General features: G+C 43.9%; 1 protein-coding gene across 4 annotated transcripts in view; it reads left to right on the top strand.

Annotated features, from left to right (window-relative positions):
* The window catches only part of ZNF536 (zinc finger protein 536), a 558339-nt gene that overhangs the window by 170513 nt on the left and 374305 nt on the right, over positions 1-13521 (top strand). For all 4 annotated transcript variants that reach the window (XM_066584153.1, XM_066584152.1, XM_066584155.1 and 1 more), the window contains exon 4: positions 12999-13112. The gene's annotated coding sequence lies outside the window, so the exon portion shown is untranslated. The remainder of the gene's footprint in view (positions 1-12998; positions 13113-13521) is intronic.

Here is a 13521-nt window from a genome sequence, read left to right as displayed (position 1 = left end):
TGCCTTTAAGTGATTTTCTAATAGGTTCTGCAAAGTAAATCGAAAGGGAACATATATTATAAAGGGGTAGTCTGGTCTCTTTTTACAACTGGTGATCCTTCCTCCGGGTAGGTCAGCAGTAGTTGACTGACTGGAGTCGGATGCCCTGTCCATCAGCTGATCAACTGGCCCGCTGTCCAGTGCAGCAGGCGGGATGCTGTCATCAGCAGGCAAGGGGGAAAGTGTGATCCCGTTGAAATCAGTGGGAGCGCTGCTAGTCTACTTCCTACCAAGGACAGGATGTCAGGAACAGGAAATGGAATAGCCACGTGGCGCTCCCACTGATTGCAACAACATGTGAATAGACACTCAAAGAGGTTGAGACGAGATGCTCTACCCCTTTGAAAATGCAGGGCTGGGGATCAGGGGTGTAACTAAAGGCTCAGAAGCCCAAGCGCAAATGTTTATCTTGGGGACCCCTTGAAACAGAGGTGTAACTTGAAGATCCTGGGCCCCAATGCAAAACCTGTAACAGGGTCCCCAATTTTAATGCTTTATTCATAGTATTGGGCTCCCTATATGGAGAAGAGAGGTCTTATGAGCGCCCTCAGGCTCCTGGACCCGGGTGCAACTGCATCCCCTATACTTACACCAGTGGCTGGGGTGATTAACCTGACATTTTCCCTGTGGCGCCTGCTGCAGGGTAAATTTAGTATTACAGGATGGTCATTCACATGTAACAACAGGATAGTAGAAGGTCCAACAGGATGGAAGCCGCTCTTATTGCAATACAGAAGGTCCTGACTGTAGAACCCCACTTTATGATGATCATATGCTCTAATATGAACACAGGATATCATCTTGGCACAGCCCCTTTAAGTACTACAAGTCTTAGACGAGCCTCGGGGTCTTCATGGTTGGAGAAGCACTTCTGGAAAAGCTGGGTCTTGTAGTTCGTTCCACAGTCGCATAGCTTGTCTCCTCTTCACAAGGCGGCTAGTAAAGCGAGTCGGCTGCTGAGTTACTGACTCCATGTCAGCCGCACAATCCTCTGTTCATCTCCAGAAGACTTAAGATTCAAAAGACATATCTGGAAGTGCCAAAAGGCTTTAGTAATCAAAAACAATACATTCTTTTAACTTAAAAAAAAAAATGTTCCAGCGAACGGGATGAAATAATCCGCGCGTGTGTGGGCCGCAAATGTGCAGAATGCAAACATTTCATAATAAACATGTTTAAATGAATGTCCTTGGCTTGATAGGCCGGGAGATAGGACATGCGGGGTTAATTAATGCGCACTCGTGAAAATAAACTGCACTCACAGAACCTCCTGACAAGTAGGAAAATAAAAATCGTTACCCACTTTGGTGCAGATGTGATGAAGGGTTAATTACCATATGGACCATAGTGCTACAGTGAAGAACAGTTAACCCTTCAACTGACTGCTCGGGTTTAGTGCCTTTTAAAGGGGTAATCTCATGAAAACAACCCCCATCCATATGCCCTATTATAGCATATGACCATATTAGAGGGAGGGTCTCTGTCTCAGGACCTTCTTCTATGATCCAGAACAGAGAGATGGACGGCGAGAGAACTGGGAAGCAGGAGAGTATTACAATCACATTTCCAGACTTGGCAGTCCTCTTCTGTGAGCCCAGAACGTTTATGGGGCTCATAAGACCTGCCATGTTCCCTTTAAAGGGGTATTTCAGGCATTTTCATCTGGATAGGTCATTAGTACTTGATAGATGGTGACCGGCCACTTGGGATCCTCGTCTATCAGCTGATCGTCTGGTGGGTGGGATCCATCATCAGTGGTCATGGCAGGAAGTAAGGGTGCCACTTGACTCCTATTGAAAACAATGGGAGTGCCACGCTTCTATTACTTCCTACTCCTCTTCGACCTGTCCTGACCATAAAGGAGAATCATCAGTTGAAAATGCCCAGAATATCCCCTTAAGGTCTATATAAGCTAATTCTGTTGTGAGCTATTGTATTCCAAGTCTTCGCCCTTGTATCCTGCTGACACTATTGTAGGATATTAGTCCAATATTGAAATCCCCACAAAAGACGCAAATTATAAATGGTCAAATGGCGCACCCCTAAGTCCCCTGGGAGACTGGTGGGGCGGTGAATATGTTTGACCACTTCTACATTCACTTCAGTGGGACTCGTAGAGATGGCCGAGCTCATCAATTGTCCTATAGAAGAGTCCTATAGAAGCAAACGAAGCAGTGGTTTAGCATATGTTCAGCCACTCCGATCTCCCAAAGGACTCGGGAGTGCACAGTTTTCATGTTCCCTGGGGTCCTAGTGGCCGGACACCCAGAAATCAAACGTTTATCATCTATACTTTAGATAGATAATACTTTTGGTGGGATAATCTCTTCAAGAATAGCCCATTCCAGTTGATCAATGAGGAACTTTTGGAAGATCTTTGAAGCCTTCTAGTTCTCACGATTTTCTAGTGGTTGTCCCATCAGAACAACTCTGGTCCATAAGCCATATATGGATGTCATATAAGTAAATCCTACACTAAGGAATCTCCCAGAGCTGCTGACAAGCTGCAGTGTCCACACTGGTGGACATAAGCCGTTATGTATTACATGGACGGCCATTCATCTACACGAACAGCTGGCCACCTCATCACTCGGTAAAACCAGCTGTTTGCTGGGAGTCTCAGGAACCAGCTCTCAGATAAAAGGGGTGGGCTATTTAGAATTTGAGCACTTTCTATATTGTGTTAAAGGGGTTGTCCAGGGTCAGAAAAACATGGCTGTTTTTTTCCAAACACAGCATCACCCTTGTCCATAGGTTTCATCTGGTATTGCAGCTCAGCTCATATGTACTTCAATGGAGTTGAGCTGCAAGGGTGGCACTGTGTTCGGAAGAAAGCAGCCATGTTTTTCTGACCCTGGACAACCCCTCTAATGTTGTCATAAGCTAAAAATAAATGGGGCCCCTTGTATCCTGGGGAAAACAGAAATTTGCCTTCTTCCCCAGAGCAACCAGGCAAAGTTAAAGTTAGAGGGGTTGTCCAGTTGTAAACTATTGATGACCTATCTGCAAACCATCAATAGTAGATCAGTGGGGACTCCCTAATCTGGAATCCCCATTGATCAGCTGTTATTAGGGCTGGTGTGTTCCTGCGTTCAGCTGATTTCTGCAAGAAGTCGATAATTCCGTTCCCACTGCAGTGGCCTGGCTTTGTATAACAGGCAAAGTACTCGAGAACCAATCAGAGCCATTGCTTCTTGGAGGTGGGATTTATAAATCCCGCAACCACAAAGTAATTTGAGGACTGTGGGAAGCCTGCTGGAGCTCTGAAGAGCAGCAAGAAGGACCTGGACTGAGCCTGCTACGTAATGTATTGCTTTTTTAATGTAAAGCCGCTAGGGCTTATTTTCAGGGTTTGGCTTACATTTAAAGCCTACCCGAAAATTCTGAAAAATCAGGGTAGGGCTTATTTTTTGCATAGATCTTATTTTTGGGAAAACAAGCTAGCACTACAATGGGAACGGTGCTGTCATCCTTCTGCAGAAATCAGCTTAAAACAGAAACTCATTGGCCCAGTGAACAGTAGATCGGTGGGGAACCCAGCTGATCTACTATTGATGGCCTATCCTGCAGAGAGGCCATCAGTCGTTTATGACTGGAGAACTCCTTTAAGTGTTGACACTAGTCATTATGGACAACCAAAACACTTTTTGGCGTTGCTACCTCAAGCTCAACGGGCTTACTATCTATTTACCACCCCAAGAAGAACTTAAACACAAGCAGCTGAAGTGGAATTTTTAGCAATCTTATTTTGTAAACTGTGGATCCTAAGACGTCATCATAGAACGGGGCTTCAAGACTCATCTATATTATGCCTCCACCCAGACTACAAGATATAGGGGTCCCTTGAGAGATGCAAACCTGCAAGCCCCGCTGCCATCAATGGGCACCATCTGGGGAAATTAATAAAGATGTTTATTTATAAATATCGTAAATGGGGCCCAGTCTTAAGATTTCAACGAAAATGAATGAACTGTCATCTATCCCACCAGTCTCAGCCTGAAATGTCACATACGGAGAGAGATATGTGTCTGTGCTCACTGGGAATAATCCCTCTTGAATAGAATTAGCATGTCTGGCCTATCTCCAGCAATATCCCTCGTTTCAGGGGTCTGGGTGGGAGCTAATGCCAGGTGTACATATGATGTAATTATTGTGACATTATTTAGTGGCTTCAACATTAATCGAACTTAGTTAATAGGCTATGCTTATGATTGAGGGTGATTAGCATATCATTTGCATCTCATTCCCACAAAAGGTTCTTTGTTTGTGATGCAAACCCTCTGCCATAATGATATCTTTAGCTTCAGTCAATGTCATTTCTTTAAGTAGAAAGTCATAACTGTTTCATGTCGTCCTGAAGAAGACCGAGTGTGTCCTAAACCCATAGCGCAGCTTCATCATCACGATGGACACCCTTTTCTGAGAACCCTTGTTCAATATTAGGACTTGAACCTCATCTTCTATCCAGCTGGATCTTCTGTAATTAATGTTTATGTCTCATTATTACGATTGAGAGGGAGGGAACCATACCCATGCCCATTTAATGTGCAATTCATCTTCAGCAAATAATGTGTCCAATGTCCATCATCGAAAGTCACAGACCCTTTCATGGGGTAAGACATACGGATGACATTAGTCAAAGGAGTAAGGTGAAGCTCCTGGGTCTGAATGCGAACTCCTTTACAGGAGCCCCAGCCTTTCCATTTACCATATAGATCACGGGTGTCATCTTCTGTGGTACCGGGATCGGGTGTGACTGTCATGGTTAGGCATTTTAGTGCTCGAGGCTGATGAGGAAAATTGCGCTCTCTGAACCCTAAAAAACAAAGAAAAATGTTACTTATTGGGTCAGCAGTAGAGGGGAGGTTAATGGAAGCATCACTGTTGGTGGGTGTAAGTCAATAGTTTAAAGGGGTTGTCTGTCCTCTTCTTTTACTGATGACCTGTCCTCTGGATAGGTAATAAGTAGTTAATGGGTAGAGGTTCACCACTTGGGACCCCCGTTCATCAGCTGATCATCCAGCCCGCTGTCTAGTGCAGTAGGCTAGAAGTTGTCATAAGTAGACATAGGAGGGAGTGTGGGCGCAGGCTTCATTCCCATTGCTATTCCAGTCCCTACTTCTCTCCTGGTCAGGACTGGATGCGAGATCCCGACCAGCAGAGAAACAGGAAGTGCCGATACAGCATGGCTCTCTCATCGATTTCCATAAGAGTGAAGCCTGCGCCAGCACTCCCTCCCCTGTCCGCTTATGACAACATCTGGTCCGCTGCACTGGACAGCAGGCTGGCTGATCAGCTGATGAACGGGGGTCCTGAGCAGCGGAAACCCATTCATTAACTACTGATGACCTATCCAGGGGACAGAAGGCTGACAACCCCTTTAGGGGCATATTTCCAGTGTCCAGTTGGTTTTTCGCCTCCACAGGCTCCAGCACGGTCTGTATTCCAGTCAGTGGTCTACAACTAGGTCTGAGATCGGGATCTGAGGTTGCATTGATCCTTCTTTATGGACAGCCGGTTTTGACTGTCATTATCCAGTTCCAAGACTTGGAGAAGAGGTGTGATTAGTATAGCCCAAAATTCTTTAAAATATATGTCCATTATTTACATAGGCCACGCCTCCAAATTGCGGTAACTAATCATGAGCAGTGAATTTATCCTGCAGTACACCCTAAAATTCATAAGGATCCCAAGATAGACCTCCAAATAAGTACAAACCCAGACCGTAAAATAGAGAACCAAGAATGATTCTCAAATTCATCCCAAAATATAGACCCCATGATAAACACGTACCTCAGATTAGGGCTGGGCGATTTAACATAAAAATTTAAAATTTTCATTTTAATCTTGATTTTCTTTTTTTATGCTAAAAAAACCTAAAAATACCAAAAAGTTTTTTTTTAAATCTAGGGGAATACCATGCACAGCAATTTCTTAAAATATACTGACTATCAGAATGAATGGGACATTTCAGTACTTATCAAGGAATTGCTGTGCATGTGATTCCCTATGTACGGATAGGATAGAATGTTAGTTATGTACTCATGATGTACCTCCCAATTATCACAGCCACCAATTTACTATGCACATCCCATTCATCCAAGCCCACCCTTGTACTATCTATGCACCCCTCATCACAGCACCCCATGAACTATCCATGCCACCAGTCATCACAGCCACCAATATACTATGCACATCCCATTCATCCAAGCCCACCCTTGTACTATCTACGCACCCCTCATCACAGCACCCGATGAACTATCCATGCCACCAGTCATCACAGTCATCAATGTACTATGCACCACCTCAGTCATTCTAGCCCCATGTGCTATCCTCACACACCCCTCATCACAGTTCCCTATGAACTATCCATGCCACCAGCCCCATGTACTGTCCTCCCATCCCCATCACAGGCTCCATATTCAGTCCTATACCCAATATAATTCCCCCCCCCCCCCCCCATCACATCCCCATATATTGTCCTTTCCACCAGGCTTATTAGCACCCAGTACCCGGCTCCGCTCCCCGGTGGTCTGCACACCCTGTTTCGCCCACAAGGGAAAGGGCTAATATTGATTTCACGATTCTGATGAAAGTTAGAATCGTGCCTCAGCAAAATGGTGATTAATTAAATTAATTGGATGAATTGCTCAACCCTACCTCAGACCAGATCATGGAATGCAGACCCCTGAATATCTACAGGTCTCATAATAAAAACTAATTACAGAATAAATACAGACCCCAAAAATAACTAAGATCCCCTCTATAAATATGGACTGAGAATAAATACATTCCTCAGATTTGACCCCTGAACAATTCCCTAGAGCAAACTTCAAAATTAGGGCCCCTGAAATAATTACACTCCACTTAAATAAAAACAGATTCCAGACCCCCTAAATATCCCAAAATAAATGGACCCCACAAAAAAATTACACACCTAGACCTCTTAATAAAACTCTTCCCAGACCCATAAATACACACAGACCCCCCTAAAATACAGACCCCAAGAAACACCGCATCCAGCGGGAATCTGAACAATTAGGAACGACCACCTATATACAGTGAAGGAGGCGGGTGGGCCGGACTGATCCCTAGCCGGCTCCACCTCCATTCACTGAGTGATGCTTGTTCCTATGTAATAGCACAAGGACGATCATCACTCGGACCACCTCCCGGGCTTCTGCTCTCAAAAGGTCGTTCCGTGTAAAAGGGCCCTTTCACAGAACAGCTTTCACGCCTTACTTGGCAGCTTGGTGACCTGCACAGATATGGTCATATGACCTCCGTAAAGGACCTGCTACACATTGTAGCTTCACCATGGTTTTCCTGTGATTTGTGGCAAAAAATGCAACAAAAATCGAATGTGCAATACATTTTTGTCTGTAGCTCCAATCCTTGTTGTGAGGTAACCCTGTAGGTGGATGCCTACCCATCGTCTGGACTCTGGTGACTGCTACCTCTGCACCCCCTATAGCTATGCCCCTGAGTCCACTAGTCTTTCTTAGATCAGTTACTTGAACTTTTGACAATTATATTAATTCTTTAGACCTACAATATGTTCTATAGGGTGGAAATCATAAAAGTGTGGTTCCATTAGTGAGAATAATCTTTGGACCGCACCCCCTCCATTCTTCAGCTGCTCTACACTGTCTGGTTGGAAGATCTAGCATTCTTTTACACAGTTTACTTCTAAGGAACTCATCATGTGACCCATCTGAAGTCCTTCCTCATTGCGTTTCAACATTGTCCCAACTATAGGACTAAACATGCACCTTGTCCCTGTTGTGATGAGACACATTAGGACATCGTTACTATATCATACTCTTCCACCTATTGTTGGTCTTCCTACTGAAGTGAAGAACCCGAGATCTTACTCTACACACTGATACAACAACAGGGGGTCCAAGTATGTCTAGTTAAGGCTCTTAGGAAACATCTTGGTTCTTCAACTACATACAGTATGTATGAACACATCTGGATTCACATTCTTCCTGAATTGTATAAAGCCAGAAAGATTAAGAAACGGCACCTGAAGCTTGTATCTAGGAGAGCTTATACTTACACCCTTCGTTGAGGTGACTTGGGTTGTCCTAGATGCCAGCATTCAACTGGAATCTGAAACTGTTGTCACGTTACTTCTAAGGGTTCGTTATATTGGAAATGTCCCATTACTCATCATCTTCTGTCTAGACATAAGCAGCTCCATTATTAATAGACTTGGGGTATGTAGACATCTTTCAGTTCCTCTCTCTATTGCATTCACTGCCCATTTTGAGGAAAAACTGGAAACAGATGACCCTAGTGAATCAAAAGGGCTAAATACAATCCTTTAGATTGCCTTTCAATCAATTTCCATGTGGGTCACCAGCTAACTTTATTGTCCTTCTCTGCTTTTGTTTAAAATGGGCACAAGAAGCCATAGAGAGGTCAAAGCATAAATACAGCTGCTCTGCCATTCAGGGCATAGGTTCTACTGAGGTAACTTATGGGGGCCTCATACACCCTCAACAGCTGAATGTTCTGCTTGACCAAGTGTAGAGATGAGCGAGCATGCTTGTCTGAGCTTGATGCTCGATCGAGCATTAGTATACTCGAAAGTACTTGTCACTCGAGCGAGCAGCACGAGGTGCTCGGGTACATTTCAGGAGAGAGAGAGAACCATCCCCTATGCCGAGGCACCTTGAAAAAATACTCGAGTCTCTCATTGACTTCAATGGTCTCTCATTGACAAACTGCCTGGTTAGCAAAATAAGGGGTAAGGAATCAGCCCAAGGGTCATAGTAACAAGCACCAGGCCATAGCAAAAATAACAATGAGCCCCATTTAGGGTGCTGGATTCCGGCACCCAGGACAGGAGGGTCTGGTGTTGGTTTTCCTTCCACTCCCTTTCCATGACTTAAGACATTTCCCAACCCCTTTGTTTTTGAGCAATTCAGTTCCTCTGGAGCGGGAAGTCCTGTTCTAGTACCAGTCAACCAGTAGAAAAGGAGGTGGAACCCAACATCGCTGGGCCCCTCCCTCGCTCCATAGCAGCGACACCATAGTTCTATGTTATATATGCCCTTGACATTATATACTCTATATGCTATTGGCCACACCCATAAAAGAAATTGAGCAAGCCAGGTAGTATAAATGGACAGTATATGCAATTCACATGTATCTTAAAGGGATTGTGCCAAAATACATAATCCCTTTCAGAATGTGGAGCCTGGGGCAAGCAAGTGATAGCCCCGTTCCCTGCTCTTGCCCCCTGGCAATCAGCTGATTTTGTTGCAGTAAGCCACACCAGCCACACATTTTCCCTGCAGCGGCAATGTATTACAAGACGGTCATTCACATAAATGAGTATCCTGTAATACCAAGACACAAAGTCCACCGGAACGGGAGTTGCTCTTACTGAGTGGTTCTCTATGCTGGGTCATAGAGCGAGAGGCCCTGCTCTCTGACTGTATATGCCCTAATAGGGCACAAGGGCGTCGTGCTCTTGGCACCACTGTTTAAGAACAAAGCCATTATCGCAAAGAGGTAAGGCGGATCAAGTGAAGATCATGTCCCCCTAAGACAAATTTCACTTGACACAAATGAAGTATATGTCCCATGCCAATATTCCTATGGATAGCTAAATTGATTGACATACATTAAGGTAAAGGGAATGGAAAAGGTCATGTGACTGCTCAGCTGCCATTCACTCCTACCGCAGGGTACCAGATTAGGAGCTGAAGGGCGGAATTGGTGTGGGGCGAATGATTGGAATTATTGTCCACCACCAGCACAATCTTTCAAGTACAGGAGGAGGGAGGCCTGCAGAGCCAACGGGGCAACTACACCTCACCACTGTCACCTCCAACATTGAGGGGAGTACAAAAACCCCAGAGTGGCAACTAGACCAATTTGTGGTGCGGTGGCTGCCAACTTACCAATGCCAGGGCATTAAATTAGTGCCAAACCCTAGTGTGATGGTATCCAGTAATCACATTGTACAGGGAGAAAGTGGCACAAAAATGTAGACACCCTGCAGATACTGGGGCTCTGGAAGGGCTGATTAAATCTTTGTGGCCCCTACAACTACAGCAGCACCTTGTAGGTAATAACTCCGCCCCCAGGATCCAGTACTATAGTGTCCGCTAGGTGTGCAACTTTTTCAAAGAGTCCTTTCAATAAGGTAACATGTTCTTCACTTCTTCAGTCAGGGGGACATGTTCTTCACTTCTTCAGTCAGGGGGACGTGATCTTCACTTTAATCAGGGGGACATGATCTTCTTTTCTATAGTCCGGGAGACATTTTCCTTCACATCTTCAGTCCGGGGGACGTGATCTTCACTTCTTCAGTCAGTGGGACATGATCTTCACTTAATCTGGTAAGGCAATGTTGGGTTCCTCAGTAAACACGTCTTGGCACAGGGAGACATTTCCATACTGATCTTTTTGGAATTCTAAATGAGGTTTATTAAAATACTCAACGTTTACATTTTGTGTCCTTGCAAAACACCAAAGAAATCCGCAATCAAAATTCCTACCCCGGCCTATTGGCAATTTGAGCAAGCCGACGGACGCCGAACTTTTCACCGCCTTTCTTTCAACTTTTTTTTTTTTTAATTAACGGCGTTTTTTCTGACCACGCCGCGTCCCTCCAGCCTGTTTTTTTTTTTTTTCTAAACGATGCCTTAATGAACATATTTGCATGTTATCAGCGCCGCTCTATATCGTTTCACAGCGCTGTTTTCACTCCTCACAGCTTTGGTTGGATTAGTGAAAGGGAGGTGAAGTTAAGAAGAAGAAAAAAAAAAAAAAATCTCATTTCGCATCTGACATTAATAACTTTCAGGGGAACGCACACTGGCATTTGTGCCTGGACCCGAATTTAGCCAAGTGTCCTCCGATACAACAAGGGCAGCGAGCGGAAAAAAAAAAAAGGAGAAACCAACAAGATATGAAAAAATAAATCATGCATAATGCAGCAATCCTACCTTACATGTTAATTAATGTGTGCAATCAATTACCGATGTTACAATATGAGAAAAAGGGAAGTCTGCGGAGGAACGGGTAATAAAAAAATAAAAAATACCTATACGTTTTTATCTGCCTTTTTTTTTTTTTTTTTCCTATTTAAACAAATAGTCTTGGTGCCTGTGAATGCTGTGCCGAGACATGCTTTGAATAACAAGCATCGTAAAATCTAATCAGATTTATAAGGGAAATTGATTGTTGTGGCAGGAAGAGAGGGTGGAAAATAAGCTGAAATTTAAGTGTTAATTTTTATGCTAATCCGCCCTGCCTTCCTATGAAGCAATTTTGTTCAGTGCCACAAATATAAAATTGTCCCTTGCAGAGAAATGTCAGCTTGCTAGACCTGAAAGCAGTAATTTATTAAGTATGTTCTTATTACTATGTGTCATAGTTGTTAGCCGGCTATATATACACAATGGTGCTTCACACTTATCCTGCAAGACTGCGAATCGGGGAGGGATGGAGGGGGGGGACACGTTCCAGCTGACTGGTTGCAACGTAGAGGGCATTAATACATTATGGTATACAGGGGGGCACTTAAATATAAACAGAATTAAATGGCATCATGGAGCAGTCATGCATCGGACTCCATTTATAAATAAGGGGGTTATGGGGGGGGGGGGGTATGCACTAACCCCCATCATCATGTATGCTATTAAATGATCGATCCAAACGGTCACATGATGATGTCATCTCGGAAGAGACAAGAATGCAAATGACAAGCACGTTGATGACCTTCTTCCAGTCGTCCCCGGATCTCTGTCAAAATCACTTCTAGTGTACGGTTTCACAGAATTTAGTTTTTTTTTTTTTGTTTTTTTTTTTGGACAATATCGAGTTTCTGGGGGTGGTGAATTAATAGCGTTAAGGCTTCTAATGCAATTCACATATAGGTCAATTACATTCATCAACATCTGCTCTGTCACTCGCATTTGCATATAGCATTCATATGTTAATGACGCTTTTTTTTTTTTTTGCCTTCTTTCCCTCTCAAGTAATATATTAAAAAATACACCCGCCATTTGCATATCAGTTTAGATCAGTATATTAGAAACAATTTATCATTTTCCGCTTTCTTGCTATGGTTTAAAAAGAAAGAAGGAAAGAAGGGAAAAAAAGGGAGGGAGGTATGGGGGGTGGGGGGGGGGGTGTCGGGGAAACAATATGTTGAGTGATGTCTGTTATATTTGAGTACGGCTGTGATTTATATACACGGAGCCCCTTAGCGGGAGAACTTCCATTTTAAAGCAGCTTAAAGCCCTTATAAATCAATAATGACACAGATGGACTGGTGATAATCTATTTAGGATGCCTGATACCAAATATTGTTGTACAGACGATTAGAGCGGCGACCGTTTTGTTTTGTGTTTTTTTTTTCTAGCTCCGAGCTTCGTTTTCTATGGTAAAGGGCAAGTTAGAACTGGAAGAAAAAAAAAATCTATCTATATAGGCTTAGAAAAATGGAAACGCCATCCGCGCCAAGAGTCATCGAAGGACAAAGAGACTTAGCAAGAACTGCCAATAAAATAATATCAATCCGTGTCCCTTTAACAAAACAAGGCCTCTTAATGGAATTGTGTCTTCAGGTGTAAATGGTATTAAAAGCTGCATCTTCCCCGCAGTCCCGGCCCTGATCGCACACAAGTAGCGAACGCACAAAATGCAGGTTGTCAAGAGATGGCAGCTGCTTGGAATCTTTTTAAATATAAGCTTGTATTGATCTGATGAGAATGAAGGATCCCACTGCCACCGAGTGTTTGGCTTCCCATCTGAAGAACGTCACCGGTGGCCTTGCTCTCTCGAATAGATTTTTATTCATAGCCGCCGGGTTTTATTTCATCTTTAACCTTTTCCGCTGTTTTTCCCTTGACCTCTGCCGAAGCTTCTGCAATTTGGCAATTTTTTTTTTCTTTTTAACTCGTGACATTGTATCGTGTTTTCTCTTCTTTCAGGGGAATCAAAGGAAGATTGACGGCCCACGTCGAAAAGATCCGCCTGGTCCAAGAGGCCCAGTGTCTTCATTAGACTGTCTATCCTTAAACCAAGTATGCAGTTAAGTTGTTGAGGTAAGGACATCTTCGGTGTAGAAGGAAATGGGCGTCAGAGTTTGTGGTTGGAGGACGTTAAAACTATTGGGGTCCAGAAGGAACATTAGAAGGAAATGACATCCAAGACCGATTAGGTCCAAAGAGGAACACGTTCCAATTTTAGATTTAAAGGGGGTGGCTAGTTTATAAAACCCAATTTCTTATACCCTACTGGGATATTCCCTGCTTATAAAGTGATGGCGTATTGCTTGGATAGGTCATTGCTGTATGATCGGCATGGGTGTGACTTCTGAGACCACCTCTAATCCTGAATGAAGGGCTAAGGTCGCTGAACAATGGCCCTTTGGGTCACCAACTGTGCAGTCAGCTGCAGACAGTCCCATCCACTTGAGTAGAGCTGTGCTGCAGTGGGTGGTCTGGGTGCCGC

Source organism: Eleutherodactylus coqui, chromosome 11 (genome assembly GCF_035609145.1).
Source record: "Eleutherodactylus coqui strain aEleCoq1 chromosome 11, aEleCoq1.hap1, whole genome shotgun sequence".
Taxonomy (NCBI): Eukaryota; Metazoa; Chordata; class Amphibia; order Anura; family Eleutherodactylidae; genus Eleutherodactylus; species Eleutherodactylus coqui.
Note: the sequence above shows the minus strand (reverse complement) of the source record. Positions and strands in the feature narration are given on the sequence as shown.